The sequence below is a fragment of the Malus sylvestris genome, chromosome 16, assembly GCF_916048215.2.
Source record: "Malus sylvestris chromosome 16, drMalSylv7.2, whole genome shotgun sequence".
Taxonomy (NCBI): domain Eukaryota; kingdom Viridiplantae; phylum Streptophyta; class Magnoliopsida; order Rosales; family Rosaceae; genus Malus; species Malus sylvestris.
Genome location: NC_062275.1, coordinates 6328138 through 6340876, shown reverse-complemented (window position 1 = coordinate 6340876; position 12739 = coordinate 6328138). Strand labels below are relative to the sequence as shown.

General features: G+C 43.1%; 1 pseudogene; it reads left to right on the top strand.

Annotated features, from left to right (window-relative positions):
* The first annotated feature begins 5802 nt into the window (after nt 1-5802).
* LOC126607853 (uncharacterized) lies at nt 5803-7144 on the top strand (annotated as a pseudogene).
* Nucleotides 7145-12739: the final 5595 nt, after the last annotated feature.

Here is a 12739-nt window from a genome sequence, read left to right as displayed (position 1 = left end):
AGACAAGGTAAACAATCAGACTTCCAAGCAAGCAACCTGGATCGGAGGTTCGACTTCGACTTCCTGTTGATTGTTCTCCTTCTCCTTGTGTCGTAAATAGCACCAAGGATAAGGAGAAGCAAATGGAGAAGAGATGATATGAAATACTTTTGCTTTTGAAGAAGTAACTTTCCACAAGTTTATTCTTGAACTGGATTTGATTTAGGGTGGTGGACATTTGATCTTGAATCGAGCTTGTGATATCTTCAAGGACCGTTGGTGGCTTGTGCAGTTCACGACGCCTTAGTGAGTTGACTCAAGAATTTGAGGGTCAAAACAAGTCCATCAAATCTAGAGTATGATCAACCCTGATGATATGGGATACTCTTGCTATTGACAAAATAATGAATGTGGTATGGAAAGGTGTCGTGCTGTAGTGATCTGTTTCAGCTCATCGTTGACCCTTCTGCTTCAATCTTTTGCGTGGCAGAAGTGGTGTGCAACCTTTGCATTTAAATGGTCCTTCAGAACATTTCTTCATAGTGACTCATCCACGCTTGGCAGCTTCAGTGTAAAGAGCCAATATCTGATCAACTGTCATAAGGCATTTGCCGGAGGAATTCATGACCTTGACAGTAGGTGAGGATGGGTACTCGAGAGCAATGCTAAGTAAGCAACCAGGCAAAGGTCCCAGGCAATCAGTTCCAGATTGGAGGTTTGATTTCAGGTTCCGACTGACTGCTCTCTTTCTCCTTGTCCTGCAGGTGTGGACAAGGACAAAGACAAGGACAAGGAGAAATCATGATATGGGACACTCTTGCTTTCGACCTTGTTGATATGAGATACTCTTGTTCTTGGTGTGGCTTATTTGCTGAGGTATTATCGGGGGGAAATAAAGCTGAGTATTTCGAGAGGTTATGTTGAGGGTGCCTTCTCGAATGTGAGAAATGGTTGAGCATTTTTGCAAGTTTGTCTGTCCGTGGAGGAGGGAGGTCGACATATATAGGGATTTCCCAATAGCAAGTAGTAATGTTATTCTCTTACCCTTCTTGGTCATAGCAATGTAGTGGGAGATGCCAGCTTCACGTGTTTTAACTTTGTCAGAACACTTTGAAAAAGTGGTATATGGTATTTGGAAAGCTGATGTTGCGTGTGAAGATTACAGACAAGCTTTATCTAAGGAAATCTGGCTCTCGAAGTTCTGAGAGTTGTGCCTCTTCGGTTTTCGAACAAGCTATCCCGTCGGGGATCTGGCTCTCGAGATTCGGAAAGCGGTGCCGCTTTGTTTTTAAGAAAGTAATCCTGCTGGGAGTCTTTTCTCGAATGTGAGTAAAGGTTGGACGTTCTTGCCAGTTTGTCTTGACACGGAACACGGAGGTCGACACACATAGGGATTTTCCAGTTGTTAAGTAGTGGTGCTGCTCCTTTACCCTTGTGGGTAATAGTAGGGTAGCTGGAACTTCGAAATTCTCGTGCCTAAACTTTGTTAGAGATCTTTGGCAAAGTTATATGTGGTACCTGAGGAATTGATGTTGCGTGTAGAGAGTGGTGATTGAATAGTAAGATTCACGTGCTTTCTACTTCACCAGAAATCTTCGACAGAGTGCTCGTAATTTCCGCAAAGCTGAGTGTGCATGTGACAGGTGCTGACGAGGCTGAAAAAGCAGGTGCTTCTTCGATTTCTGAGATCGACCCTCGTGGTCTCTGAGCAGCCCATCTTGTGAGAAAGCAAGCGCCTCTTCGATTTCTGAGATCGGCCCTCGTGGTCTCTGAGCAGCCTAGCTTTTGAGAAAGCAAACGCCTCTTCGATTTCTGAAGCTCCGTTGAGTGCACATTTTTATAGAGGCTGGCATTAAGTTCCACTACACATTTGAATCTCCACCAATAGAAGCTCCCTTCTTGCACTTCTAAGATCTTGATTTGTCTGACCTCTTCCCTCTTCAACACCTTCGAAAATGTCTGGCCCATCCGACCGTCGTTTTGACTTGAACCTTGGAGAAGAGACAGCCACGCCTTCTCCAGACAACATATGTCGCCCATCCTTCATATCCCCTACTGGTCTTCTTACCGTTGGGGATTCTATGATGAAGAATGATATGACCGCTGCAGTGGTGGCCAGGAACCTTCTCACTCCCAAAGATAACAGACTACTTTCCAAACAGTCTGATGAGTTGGCTATTAAGGATTCTCTGGCTCTTAGTGTTCAGTGTGCAGGTTATGTGTCTAATATGGCCCAACGCCTATTTGCTAGAATCCGCCAAGTTGAATCATTGGCTGCTGAAGTGATGAGTCTCAAACAGGAGATTAGAGGGCTAAAGCATGAGAATAGACAGTTGCACCGGCTCGCACATGACTATGCTACAAACATGAAGAGGAAGCTTGACCAGATGAAGGAATCTGATGGTCAGGTTTTACTTGATCATCAGCGGTTTGTAGGTTTGTTCCAAAGGCATTTATTGTTGTCGTCTTCTCGGGCTGTACCGTGTAATGAAGCTCTAAATGATCAACCTCCGATGCCTCCTCCTTCTGGGGTTCTGTCCAGTACTGAAGCTCCGGATGACCACCCTCCGGTGCTTTCTCACTGAAGCTCTGGATAACCACCCTCCGGTGCTTTCTCTTTATGAGGCTCTACCGACTGCTGAGACTTCCCCTAAGCAACCTTTGTGAAGGCTCCCTCTTGTTTGTTTATTTTGACTCATGTATATGTACATATTTGTAGCTTATCGGAAATATTAATAAATAAGCTTTACTTCATTTCAACGTATTGTGTTAAATACACCAAAGCCTTCTTCAGAAAGTTCTTTGAATTTTTTCTTTTGTTGAAACTTGTATTGTTGAAGCTTTGTAAGTGAAGCATGTAGTTTGAGGTAGTGTTCCCTTAATTTCCCGAGTGAGGAAAACTTCTCGGTTGGAGGCTTGAAAAATCCAAGTCATTGAGTGGTTGTGAGACTTCCGAGTATCAAGGTGCAGTAGCATATGGTGGGAGTCCCCCAAGTCTTCAGGCGAGGAGAGTTGCTGAATGATGTGTCTTGCTTGTTACTAATTTGTCAAAGTAACGAAGCCTTGTTTTGATGTCACACCTTCATATATGCCTTATCTAAAAATATTTCCAACTTTTGTGTGTTTGATGCTGCATGCTGCTGACTAGACAAGATCAAGTGTAATTAGTAGCTTTTCTCTCTTTTTGATGAGCACCCTGTGTCCTACCTAGCTCCCTTTTATGTGTTATTCTTCTTTTTCATCTTTTCTTTGGTGTATGGGAGCTTGCCTTTGTTGTTGTTTATGTTTTTTTGTTTTTTGGTGGAATTGCTTTTCGTTTCCACTAATCAGCCGGAGTCGCTGCAATATAACACCATTCTCTATAGCTCAGATCTCAAAGTCGTCTTCATGAAAGTTGTTCCTTATCTTGTGAACTACAACATATCCAAATTTGAGATCCATCGGAGTAGTACAACTCCAGACATTCAGGTATGATGAGTAACTGTTCATCAATTTTCTGTTAACCCGTCAGACTTGTTGTGAGCTTCGAAACTCCATTTTCTCTTGTTCAGATCAACATACTTTCTTCATCGAAGTTGTTCCTCACCTTGTGAACTATAACATATCAAAATTTGAGATCCATCAGAGCAGTACAAATCCAGAAATTCAGGTATGATGAGTAACTGTTCATCATTTTCTGTCAACCTGTCAGACTTGTTGTGAGCTTCGAAACTCCATTTTCTCTTGTGCAGCTCAACATACTTTCTTCATTGAAGTTGTTCCTCACCTTGTGAACTACAACATATCCAAATTTGAGATCCATCGGAGCAGTACAAATCTAGAAATTCAGGTATGATGAGTAACTGTTCATCATTTTTTTGTCAACCTGTCAGACTTGTTGTGAGCTTCGAAACTCCAATTTCTCTTGTTCAGATCAACATACTTTCTTCATCAAAGTTGTTCCTCATCATCTCTTCCATAACATATAAAAAATTTAGAACAAACTAACGGTTGAATATTTCCAGATCTTCGAAACACCGCAGCAGCTTTGAAGCTTGCAGAAATCTGACCGTCATGTTTGTGTTTACTCATGTGTTGTTGTACAAGTTCAAGAGAATCTTGGTTTTGTGAACAAAATTTGTTTATTTTCCACAAGGTTTTGTGTTTGGAAAATAGTTGAATAGGTAAGGTTTAATGACTATAGATTTTTGTTTGAGTATATAGTGTGACTAGTTGAAGCTATTTTTAGGACACAAAACTTGAATTAGCTTCGCACTATCTTGATGAAGAGTGTGTGAAGCTTTATATGTTTTGGTGTTGAAATTTTGTATTGTAGGTGAAGCATTGGGGTTGAAGCTTGATAGGTGAAGCTTTGGTGTTGAAGCTTTATAGGTGAAGCTTTGGTGTTGAAACTTTATAGGTGAAGCTTTGGTGTTGAAGGGTTGAAGCTTTATAGGTGAAGCTTTGGTGTTGAAGCTTTATGTGAAGCTTTGGTGTTGAAGGGTTGGAGCTTTATAGGTAAAGCTTTGGTGTTGAAGCTTTATAGGTGAAGCTTTTGGTGGCACCATAAATTGATTTTATTTCACACTATCTTGATGAAGATAGTGCGAAGCTTTTGAGATTGATATTTGTCCTCCATTGATGAAGCTTTTGTTGGCACCATAAATTGATTGTGTTTCGCACTATCTTGATGAAGATAGTGCGAAGTTTTTTTTTGAGATTGATAGTTGTCCTCCATTGATGAAGCTTTTGTTGGCACCATAAATTGATTTTGCTTCACACTATCTTGATGAAGATAGTGCGAAGCTTTTGAGATTGATATATGTCCTCCATTGATGAAGCTTTTGTTGGCACCATAAATTGATTTTGCTTCACACTATCTTGATGAAGATAGTGCGAAGCTTTTGAGAATGATATTTGAATTCCATTGATGAAGATGATGTGTTCCCCCTTCCCTTTTTTTTTTTGAAGGGGGGAACTGAAACATTTGAAATTTGGAACTCCCTAGTGTTAGAAGTTTGAAGATTTTTCATTTGAGGCTTTCTCATGGTTTGAATTTGAATTTTGAATGTCAATAGCCATGTTGAACTATATATGAGGAGTAAGTTTCCATTCTTTACCTGACCTTCATTTGCTCATCTTGTAGTGATTTTTGAAGACATAGTGCTCTTTACTTGAGAGGGATTCTGGCATTGCTTTGTTGTACCATCTTCAAGTTGGTAATCTTCTCCACTAAATCGGATGTTTTCATTCTTGTTGAATTGTTTGAGTGTTCATGTATTTTGTTAAGAACATAATGAACTGGTTGAGCTTTTCTTCATGCCCTATGAGCTTCCTTATGTTTTGATCATTCATGTAGTGATAGAGTTTGTTTCTGTTTGTTGTAGATGTCGGAGTCTGGAAGTCTTAGTGATGAGGGCTCCCCTAGCTCTAACTCTAGGTTTGAGCCTGCAATGTCAGGGTCTTCATGGCCTTTGTTAGAGTCTAGTACGAAAGAAACGTTGGATGATCAATTGTTAAACCTTAGCCAATATTGGTTCTTCCTCCATGTTAGTGGGTGAGGGGGTTGTTTGTGACACTATACCCATATTTCGTTCTGATCCTCACAATTGTCAAACCTTAGCCAATATTGGTTCTTCCTCCATGCTAGTGGGTGAGGGGGTTGTTTGTGATGCCATACCCATATTTCGCTCTGAGTTCACAGCGGACCATTTAGAAAATAACTTGTTAGATAGTGAAAAGCAGCTTGAGGCCCTAAGGCGATCATGTAGTATCCCTCGTAGTGTAGGAATACGTTTGGTGCGTTGTGAAGAATTGCCTTCTGAGCCACCCAAGGGTCATGTTATGTTCTATACCCAGACATTAGTGACATTGGGGGTAAATTTACCTTTGCATCCGTGGTTGCAACGGATGCTGTCTTTTATTGGTTATGCACCTGGGCAACTCAACCCTCGTTTCTGGGATACCTTGATCGGGTTTTATATTATTTGGATGGAGTGTGGATTAGGCGAGCCTTCCTTCCATCAGTGGCGCTACTATTATAAGATGCGCCCGGTGAAAGCATGTACTGGTTATGCCGAATGTGCATGTCGAAGCGAGAGAGAGCGTGTTGTCTTTGATAAGAGAAAGGCGTACTGCACATGGAAGAAACGTTGGTGCTTTCTTTATAATGATTGGGAGCATGCTAAGGGTGTCACGCCTGAGCGACGTGTTCCTACTCACTTCCAGACTATAGGTTGCAATGTACCCATTTTCTCATTATTTGCTATTGTTGTGATTTTCTCTTGCTTCTAAGATTTTTCTTCATGCAGTGACACGAGGCACCATCAAACTCTCCGGACATGAGCTAGCTGATGTAGAGAAACTGCTGAGAGTGCCCAAAGAAGATAGACACTTGGGTAAGCTACGACCCTTGTTTCGAAAGTACGGTTTCCAGCCCTTAGTTTCCGAGTGCCAGAGATGAGCGAGTAAGTTGTATCCTTCACTTGATCCTTGTTCTTCCCTCCTTTTTTATTTTTTTTATTTTTTATATAGATATATAATGTGGTATTCCTTACTTTGATTTTCCTTGTTCAATGGAGAAGGTGGGTAAGAAAGTGGAGACTAGCACAAAGAAAAGGAAAGTGCCCATGTTAGTTCCTTCAGAAGACATCCTGTTTCACAAGGAAGCTCGCAAGCACCGAGTGAGACCAATCATTAAAACTAAGTCTCGAGAAGAAGTCCTCAAGGTTGCTGCCTCGAAGAAAGCTGAAGCTGAAGCCATTGGATGTGCTGCTGCCATAGTTGCCGGGGAAGATAGGCGATTGCTGCCTCCTCTTCCTACTATCAATCCTATCTTTCCTCCAGTCAGGGAGCACATTGGACAGAAAGGTGATCCTAGTTCTAGCAGCGAGGGTAAAGATAAGGAAGAGGTTGGCAGTGTCCCTTGGAAGGATTTGAAGGTTGCTATGCGGCCAAAGGACTTTGGGTATATCAACAATTGCCTGGCAGGGCGTCGATTCACTTTCGATGAGCTCGGAGAGCCCTTAGCTAAAGATGAATCGGATTGCGACCGGATGTTGAAGCTGTCTTCATATGTGAGTGTTACTTTGTCATTTCCTTGTTTTCTCCTCTTTATTAGCATTATTTTGGTAGCGATGATCGTCTTGTCATGCAGGTCATGGCTGAGTATCACAACAGACTGTGAGAGGCTGAGCGGTGCAAGGTGAAATTGAAAGAGAATAAGCAGCTTGTGAATGATGCCAGGAAGACGAGCAAAACTTTGGCTAAGGCCATCCAAGTCAAGGATCAACATTTTGAGAGTTTGAAGAGGCGGAATTGTGAGAACTTGAGACTCATGGTATAGTTTAAGGCGACTAAGAAACAGTTGGAGACAACTATGCTCGAGGTTTCCAAGGTTAAAGGGGAGTTGGATAGTGCCTTGGTTGAGGTTTCTGAGCTGAAGAGTAGGATCCCGACTGAGAAGGAAGCTGCTGTGAAGGAGTTCTTGGGTTCCCAGGCCTTTTTCCATGTCCTTAGACCTCACTGTACCCAGGAAGTTCACTTTAAAAAAGGAAGTGGATGGCTGTCTTGATCGTTATGATGATAGAAGCGTTATTCGAAAATACCGTGAAGAAATAGATGAATCATCGAAAAGGTGAAACCTTCGACCTTGCAGTTTATTATAGCAGTGAAGATGAGTCTGGCGATGAGGCTAGTGCTGATGAGTAGAGTCATCAGGGTGATGATGAGTTTGGAGATGCAGAAAATGGTGGTAGGACTCAGAGTGATATGATCAGGGGTTCAACCTCAGATGAGGATGACTAGAAGTGCTTTCACTTTCTGCATGTACTCTACCTGCACTAGTTTGTTGTTTGTATGGCATGTGACATGTTATAAGCCTGAGAGTTTTTTTTTTTTTTTTTTTTGGATGTTTATAAGTGCTTGCATTATCAAGCAAGTGTTTGTATTATCAAGCCTTAAGTGTTTGCATTATCAAGCTTCAAGTGTTTGCCCTATCATTGATGAATGTTTGGCTATGTTTGCATAGATCCTTTGTATAGTCTTGTTGACACATACTTAGATTTTATTTTGTATTGGAAACATTTGCGTTGAAACTTCAACACTTGAGTGTTTCATTGCTCAGAATGTAAAAGAGTTTAGGGCCGAGTTGGCTAAATCACCTATTTATTGAATTCATACCAAATGGTCTTTGTTACATAGGATGCCGAACGGTTGTAGCTTAACACTTGTACAATGTGAGTCTATTTGTAATAATACTTCAAGTGGTCAGCATTCCATGGATGGCCAAGGGTCTTGCCGTCGGAGCTTCTGAGCTTGTAGGAGCCAGGACGGCTAATGCCGACGACCTCGAACGGTATGTCCCAGTTAGGACTGAGTGTTCTTTCACTCGGGACTCTATCACAGAGTAATCTTTTCTTCAGTACCCAGTCTCCCACTTTGAAAGAGCGAGGTTTGACCCTTGAGTCATAGTAGTTGGAGATGCGCTGCTTGTAGGCGACATTCCTCAGGTGAGCCTGATTTCTATGTTCCTCGACTAGATCCAGGTTGAGGGTGAGTTGTTTGTCGTTCTCACTCTGCATGTACTTCTGGATTCGGTATGTTGCTTGCTCAAGCTCAACTGGGACAACTGCTTATGTACCAAAAGCAAGTGAGAATGGAGTTTCTCCTGTGGAAGTCCGATATGAAGTGTGGTATGACCAAAGAACCTGGGGTACGAATTCTGGCCAACAAGCTTTAGCTTTGTCCAAGCTAGTTTTCAGAGTGCGCTTGATTATTTTGTTAACGGCATCGACTTGTCCATTAGACTGGGATGGGCTGGAGAGGCAAAACATAAGTTGATGTTGAACTTAGAGCAGAACATCCTGAACTTCTTGTTGTCGAACTGCCGCCCATTGTCCGTGACTATCGCGTTGGGAATTCCGAATCTGCAGAGGATGTTCTTCCATACGAAGTTTTCTATTTTTGCCTCAGTAATGGTTGCCAATGGTTCTACTTCAGCCCACTTTGTGAAGTAGTCAACTGCAACGATTGCATAGTGGACCTTGCCCTTCCCTGCATGCATTAGGCCGATCAAATCAAGTCCCCATTGGGCGAAGGGCCAAGGGCTGATTATAGGAGTGAGCGGCTCGGAAAGGGAGTGAGGGATAGTTGCGTAAAGTTGACACTTATCACATGAGCGAGATATTCTGATGGCATCTTGGTGGAGTGTTGGCCAATAGTATCCTTGGCGAAAAGTCTTGTGTGCTAGGGATCAAGACCCAGCATGATCTCCGCAGACTCCTTCATGTATTTCCCGAAGGACAATATCCGCCTCCACAGGTGTAAGGCATCTTAGGTATGGCAGGGTAAAACCGCACTTGTATAGTTGGTCATTAATGATCAGGTAGCGGGCAGACTTGTATTGAATCTGCTTAGCTTGGACTTTGTCATTTGGGAGGGTGCCATGAGCAAGGAATTTATAAATTGGGGTGATCCAACTATCTCCTTGTTGTAAATTGCACACTTCCGCGACCATGGTGCTTGGTGCTGCCAACAACATGAATTTTTCTCCCAATCTTGTCTTCCACTGCCGAGGCGAGGCGAGCTAAAGCGTCTGCATGACTGTTTGCCGCTCGAGGAACTTGGGTGATCTGGTAGTGGAAGTGCTTGAGCAAAAGTCGCGTTTGCGCAAGATATGCTGCCATGGAGCTATCCTTAGCATCAAAGTTGTTTGTGACTTGGTTGACCACTAATTGGGAGTCACTGAAGATATCAATTTGTTTAACCTCGAGGTGTTTGGCCAAACGTAAGCCTACTAGAAGGGCTTCGTATTCGGCCTCGTTGTTCGATGCCTTGAACTCGAAACGAATAGCGTATTCCATCGCCACTTTGTCGAGGGTAGTGAGGACTAATCCTGCTCTGCAGCCCTGTTGGTTGGATGAGCCATCAACATACAGACTTCATGCTGGGGTTGTTGATTCTATCTTCTGAGCTTCCGATGGTAATGAAGCTACTGCTTCAGGTGTAGAAGCAATGTCAACAGGATATGTGAAGTCGGCGATGAAATCTGCTACTGCTTGACCTTTTTCGGCTGGTTTTGGTTGGTAGGAGATGTCAAACTCAACCAATGCTATCGCCCATTTGATCATTCGTCCAGACGTGTCAGGACTCTAGAGTATCTGTCAAAGAGGGTGATTGGTAAGCACGATGATGGCGTGTGCTTGGAAATAAGGGCGAAGTTTTCGAGCAGACATGACCAATGCTAGAGCTAATTTCTCAATGTTGGAGTATCGTGTCTCCGCATCTTGTAGGGCCTTGCTAGCGTAGTAGACGAGCCTTTCGACCCCACTGTCCTTTCGAATAAGAACAGAACTGACTGCTGAAGCCGAAACTGATAGATAGATAATGAGAGTGTCACCAACTTCTGGTTTGGAGAGCAGATGGGCTTTACTCATGTACTCTTTGAGGTTCCTGAATGCTTTGGCACATTCCTCCGTCCATGTAATGTACTTCTTATTTCCCTTGAGTGCTTTGAAGAAAGGAGCATATCTGTCTGTGGCCTTAGAGATGAATCTGGTTAAGGCTGCCACCTTGCCATTAAGGCTTTGGATGTCTTTTGAAGTTACTGGCTCTTTCGTGTCGATGATTGCTTTGATCTTTTTGGGGTTAGCTTCAATGCCTCGTTGGCTAATCATGAAGCCTAAGAATTTGCCAGAGCCCACACCGAAGGCACATTTGTTGGGGTTCAACCTCATTCGATACCTCTTCAGAATGGTGAAGGTTTCATATAGGTTGGTGATATGCTGGTCAGCATGTTTGCTCTTGACTAACATATCGTCAACATAAACTTCCATGATCTTCCCGATTTGTTAAGTAAACATTAAATTAACTAGCCTCTGATAAGTTGCCCCTGCATTCTTTAGACCGAAGGGCATGACTTTGTAGCAATATAGTCTCATGTCAGTAGTGAAGGCTGTGTGTTCTTGGTCTGAGGGGTTCATGAGGATTTGGTTATATCCTGAATAAGCGTCCATGAAGCTCAAAAGCTCACACCCTGCTGTAGAGTCTATAAGTCTATCAATGAGAGGAATGGGGAAACTATCCTTCGGGCATCCTTTGTTTAGGTCGGTGTAGTCAACACACATTCTCCACAAGACCTTTTGAAGCAAGAGACTTTCCTTGGTCGGATTTTTCTTAACAATGACAACATTTGCTACCCATGTTGGGTAATTGACTTCACGGACGATGCCTATGTCTTTGAGTTTTTCAACTTCTGCTTTCATCACCTCGTATCGTTCAACATCATAAGATCTTCGCTTCTATTTTACTGGTTTGGTCTTGGGATCAATACTCAAGTGGTGACAGATGATATCGGGAGAGATGCCCGGCATATCTTTATATGACCAAGCGAAGACCTCGGTGTTCTTTTGCAAAAAGAAGATCAGGGACAACCGAAGAGGTGGTGACAAAGTGGTGCCAATCTTCACCATGCGATCTGGATGGTCTTTGGAGATAAAGACATTCTTTAACTCTTCAGCGGGTTGTGCTTGCTGGGTGAAGGAGTCATCTCGAAGGTCGTCGGGTTGACTGTTGCCATCATGAAGATCCATGTTGGCTTCATCTGGACTGGTCTTTACTACCTGGTTATGTATAGAGAGGGTCTCCTTGGGGACAGACAGGTGTTGTTGCTTAACTGAAGTGTTGTAACATGATCGAGCACTAAGTTGATCTTCCCTAATGTATCCATTATCGAAAAGGGTTGGAAACTTCATCAACAACATATGTGTGGATACCATGGCCTTGAGATCATTGATGCATGTGCGCCCAAAGATGACATTGTATGCCGTCGGGCAATTGACCACTAGGAAGTTAGTGGTAATAGTAGCTGTGTAAGGGCCTGTACCAATGGTGAGGGATAAGTGTATACTCCCTAAAGGTTGTACGATATCGCCAGAGAAGCTTATCAGAGGAGAAATCGAGCGATCGAGCAAATGTTCAGCTACATTAAGTGCCTTGAAAGCTTCAGCAAACATGATATTGACTGAAGCACCTGTGTCTATCAGGATTTGTTTCACATCAAAATTTGCTATGTGAGCCTCCACGATCAGCGGGTCGTTGTGAGGGTAGATGATACCTCTTTCTTCCTCAGGGTAGAAACATATTGGATCCCAGTTAGGCTTTTGATACTTGCCTCCCCTGATGTCTTCCACGTGAAACACTTAATGGCCATGTCTCAAAGTTCGTTCACTGTTTTTCATGGCCCTATTGGAAGATTCAGACATGGGTGTGCCGCCGCTTATGGAGTATATCACATTCACCTGGCGTTGGTTACGGTTATCCCTTGGAGGGTGAAGGAGGAACTGATCAATTTTTCCTTCACGTGCCAAAGCTTCAATATGATCACGGAGGATGATGCACTTCTCACCATCATGGCCATTATACTCGTGGTAGCAACAAAACACGCCCGTGTTCTTCGTGGACTTGTAATCTGTCTGTCTTGGCTTTGGCTTTGGTATCAGGTGAGCTATACTGGGGTAGATGGCCGCGCATGTAGCGTTCAAAGGTGTGTATGTCTCATACCTCGGGGTAGGGCCCGTCTTGACACGTGATTGGCCCATTGCGTTGACTGCCTGGGGACGGGCGTTATTGTGACGATATCCTGAGTTGTCGCGATAGTGCCCCTTATTCTTTTTATTAAAATGAGATTGGTGAGGATGAAAATCTTTCCTTTTGCCCTGGGATTGATATGTCTGCTGACCTGGCGAAGCATTAAATAAGGCAGGGGGTGTGCTGCTACCGT